The 4,807-nt window shown below is 30.9% G+C and overlaps 1 long non-coding RNA gene across 1 annotated transcript; it reads left to right on the top strand.

Annotated features, from left to right (window-relative positions):
• LOC136222904 (uncharacterized) lies at positions 1 to 649 on the top strand. Its single transcript, XR_010685733.1, has 3 exons — positions 1 to 126; positions 206 to 317; positions 488 to 649. It is a non-coding gene; the product is annotated as an uncharacterized lncRNA (long non-coding RNA).
• The last annotated feature ends 4,158 nt before the right edge of the window (positions 650 to 4,807 follow it).

The following is a 4,807-nucleotide window of genomic DNA, read 5'->3' on the forward strand; positions in this document are numbered from 1 at the left end:
CAACTTTTCTCCTTAACTTTGCATAACATGGTGATAAAGGGTTCCGAAATAATTACCCACATTCTCAATCTACCCATTCTTTATCTATTCAGATTACACGTTTTATTGGCAGATAATCCTATGTTGGTAAGCTTCTGTTTTTTCACTTTCTGGGTTGTAAATTTATCTCTGTTTTTTTATTCAAAAATTGAATCTTTTTTATTAGGAATTGGAAGAAAATTTCTTAAAGGAATTTGAATTCAAGACAAAGAAATCTGAAAACTGATCTTCTCACAGTGGAGGCGGCACCACAGTCCTTGCCTCTTCTTCACCCATGGGTAATATTTTTTTGCCTCTAAAACTGTAATGAATGCGTTCATCAGTGGTGGCTTTGGCAATTTACTTTCAATTTAATTTTCCTTAATTCTCTAGCACGGTTCTTCCCATCATCTAATAAAATTCCTTATTCTGTAGCACCATTGTCCACTTACAATGTCGTTATCTGCAGGATGCACGCAAATTTCTAGAGCCATGGTTCTCATTATGGATTGACATTATTGTGCGAAGTTCTCTTCTTATTTTGCTCATTTGTTGATCTAATTATCTTTTGGATTAGTAACTGTAAGTCTTCCAATTTCATGTGTTAGGTAAACATAATTATTATTTTTTGGTTAATGTGACATAATTATTTAATAACACATGTTCTTTTCTGAATTGGTTGAATTTGTATGTTACTATGGTTGGGAGAATTGATAGTTTTTTTTTGCTTAATGTTTCTCCAGCCCCCTTAATTTGTCCAAATTGGTTATTTTACCCCTCAACTTATTGAATGTCCTATTTACCCCCTTAACTACATAAAAGTCGTATTTCTCACCCCTCAACTAGTCCATTTATCTCCCCAACTCATAAAATGTTTTATTTACCCCCTTAACTCCATAAAAGTGGTATTTTTCATCCCTTACAATCCGTTATCGAAGGCTAAATTGATAAAAAAATTTAAACGTTAAACCTATATTTATGTTATTTTGTAAGTGGAACCTAAATTGATACTTCCCCAAAAATCATAGGCCTATTTTGGTACATTATCCACTACAAAAAAAAAAGCTTTTAGTAATGGGAAAATCCGTTATTAAAAGTCCAAATACCGTTAGTAAAAGCTTTTAATAAGTGGAAAAGCCCCTTATGGCCCCTTGTTAAACATTGCCTTGCTAAATGTTTTTAATAACGGAAATACGTCCCCTTATTATTAAACTTACAATAATAGAAAATATACCATTATTAATAACTTTTTATAATAATTAAATATCCCCTTATTAAAACTAATTACAATAACACAAAAAACACTTATTAAAAACCTGTTTACATGATTAAAATGCCTCTTATTATTAACAAATAATAATGATTAAAAACCCTTATTAAAATATATTATGAATAATAATCAAATCCCTTATTAAAAATATTTATAATAATAAAAAAACACTTATTAAAAAGCATGTATAATAATAATAACCCTTACTAAAACATATTTATAATGATAAATAACCTCTTTATATTTTTTTTTTAAATTTGCGCAATGCGCTTACATTAAGGAAGAAAGAAAAATTCCTACCAGACCCGGATATGATTCGAACCCATGACCTCCCAAGGCATAGGTAAGTTCTCAACCACTAGGCTAAGAGCTTCACCACTTTATAAATAACCTCTTTATAAAGAGTACTTATAATGATTAAAACCCTTATTAGAAATTATTTACAATAATAAAAAACACCACTTATTAAATAAGAATTACAATAATAAATATTTCTCTCATTAATTTTTTTATAATAACTAAAATTTCCCTTATTATATAAAAATGTCTTTATCACCAAAAAATATATAGTAATAAACAATGCCTTAGTTAAATCATCATTTTTCACAATTAAAACATCTCAACATAAATTAATCATAAAAAAACTACCATGTAATAAAGATTAAAAGATCAATAATTCAATAATTACAATATATATAAAAAAAAGTCTTTGTAAAGTTAGTTTCATCTAAAGATAGAAAATTTCCTATTTACAAAACAAAATATCTAAAAAGTTGTTCGAAAATTTAATTTATCGATCTAGAACCAAAAAGTTGATTGATAATTTTAGTTAGTCCAAAATGTTGCTCGGTCAAGTAGCACAAGGTTGTTGCTCGCTCAAGTAGCATGTAAGAAATAACACAAAAAGAATAAAGTTGAGTCAATCATGTATTTAACTTGTTTATATTAATGTTCTTGTTATTTGTATTTTTTATTCGTTCTTTCTCTTTCCAACTTTTTTGACTACTATAAAGGGATAAGAAATACCATTTTTATGGAGTTAAGAGGGTAAATAGGATTATAAGTGGTGAGAAATGTCACTTTTATGGAGTTAATGGGGTAAATAGGATATTCAATGAGTTGAGAAGGGGTAAAATGACAAATTTGGACAAGTTAAAGGGGTGAGAAATACCATTTTTATAGAGTTAAGGGGGTAAATAGGACATTCGATGAGTTGGAGGGGTAAAATGACTAATTTGGACAAGTTAAGGTGGCTAGAGAAGTATTAAGCCTTTTTTTTTTGTTGACTTCTCATCATATATTTGATTCATATATGACACTTTTTATAATTTTTCTGTGGTGCCCCTAAATAATTTAAGCATGTTTTGTAATTTATATGCCATGAAAATTAATATTTTGAGGGTGACAACAACTGCTATATGGTTGTAAGACTATGACTTGTGTATGGATTTTATCCGCCTATGTGTAGTTAGCAACTTCAAAGTGGTAAGAAAAAGAAAAAGACAAAAAGGATCACAATTGATATTTATTTGAGTTATAAAGATAACATGGAGGAAGGTAAATTTCTTTTCTAATGATTGGACATATTTATAAGCAATCTGTAACATCATTTCCTACTCAAAATTTAAATGAATAGAACTTGATAATTATCTATATAGAACTTAGGGGTGGGCAAAAAAACCGGTCAAACCGGTAACCGAACCGAAAACAGATGATCCAAACCGGAAAAAGTGGTTAACCGAACCAGTGGTTTTCTTAATGGTGAAAAAAATATATAGGTACCGGTTTCAAGTTAGAGTGTTCAAAAACCGAGTTAACGATTAACCGAACCGTTTAATAAAGGCTTAATACACAAATAACCCCCTGAACTTGTTCAAATGTTGCAACTGCCCCTTCCAACTTTCAATTGTAACAACTTACCCCTCGAACTTGTCTAATTATAACAATTTACCCCTTAAACTTGTCCAATTGTAAAATATAACTCCAACTTGTTGACATGGACTGCAGTTGAAGAAACGCGTGAAATGCAAAATCTGCAATGCTCGTGGAGTGTGATAATCAGATCTTTGGCGTGATACGAATTCGAGGAAATGCTTTTACTGTTGCTTCAAGTACGGGCTAAAAATTTTTCCCAATTTGGGGTTATGTTTTACAATTGAACAAGTTTAAGGGGTAAGTTGTTACAATTGAAAGTTGAGGGGGACAGTTGCAACATTTGGACAAGTTTAGGGGGTTATTTGTGTATTAGGCCTTCAATAAATATAAATTTTTAAAAAAAGATATAGACCATTTGACGACGAAGCCAAGGCAAATATAAATATAAATACATAGATTATACTGCTTAGTATAAAGGGGAAAGTATGAAAAAAATGCTTGTGGTTTGTCCAATTTGCAAATAAAGGCATGTAGTTTACAAATAAAGGTATGTGGTATGTTTTATTTAGAAAACAAAGTATTAAAAATACACAATTAAGTTTTAATTGCAACCAAATACATTTTTATCTTATAAAAAATTATTCTCACATATAAGCAAAACATAACCACCGAAAAAGCAACTTCCTAAATTGAAACAATGAATAATATTGTGGAATTTTATGTTTTTATAAGTGAAACGGATAAAAGAAGAAGAAAGGAATTTTAATTAATTGGTGCTGCTGATAAAATATCAGCTATTTATACAATTAGGAAAAGCCCTAAGGCTAATTACAATATAACTCCCTCAACTATTATTATTCTCTAACACCCCTCCTTAAGATGAAATACTTTTCATCTTGTCTTTCACAACTGTGTTGTTACTAGGTTTATTTCCATTTGCAGTAAAAGAAGATGAAACATCAACACTTTGATACAAGTGCATTTGATTCAAGGCTGAAGCCATCTGAGCTCCTGTAAGAGGCTTTGTGAACAAATCAGCAAGCTGATTAGCCGAAGTAATATACGGAGTATATAGAAATCCTGCCTCCATATATTGTCGAACAAAATGACAGTCGATTTCCACGTGCTTCATCTTCTCGTGGAAAACAGGATTGGTTGCTATATATATTGCAGCTTGACTGTCACAAAACAATGTGATTGATAATTGGGGTGCAATATGAAATTCAGCCAACAAATATGTCAACCATTTCAATTCATAAGATGTAATTAACATAGCTCTATATTATGCTTCTGCAGAACTTTTACTAACTGGCCTTGTTTCTTTGATTTCCAAGACACAAGGCAATCTCCAACAAACACACAATAGCCTGTCATCGATCGTCTAGTAACTGAACACCTACCCCAATCTGAATCACAATAGCCTCTCATTTGAGATAAATCAGAATTGCCTGTGTAATACAAACCCACCGTAAGTAGTGCCCTTCAAGTATTTCACGACATGCTTGGCTGCCTCCATTTGGATACAAGTAGGAATACTCATGAACTGGCTCAATTGTTATGTAGCAAAAGCAATATCAGGCTTGGTAAAGCCTAAATATAACAATCTCCCAACTAATCTTCTATAGCTCTTTAGTTTTTCATAGG

This window comes from Euphorbia lathyris, chromosome 3 (genome assembly GCF_963576675.1).
Source record: "Euphorbia lathyris chromosome 3, ddEupLath1.1, whole genome shotgun sequence".
NCBI lineage: Eukaryota > Viridiplantae > Streptophyta > Magnoliopsida > Malpighiales > Euphorbiaceae > Euphorbia > Euphorbia lathyris.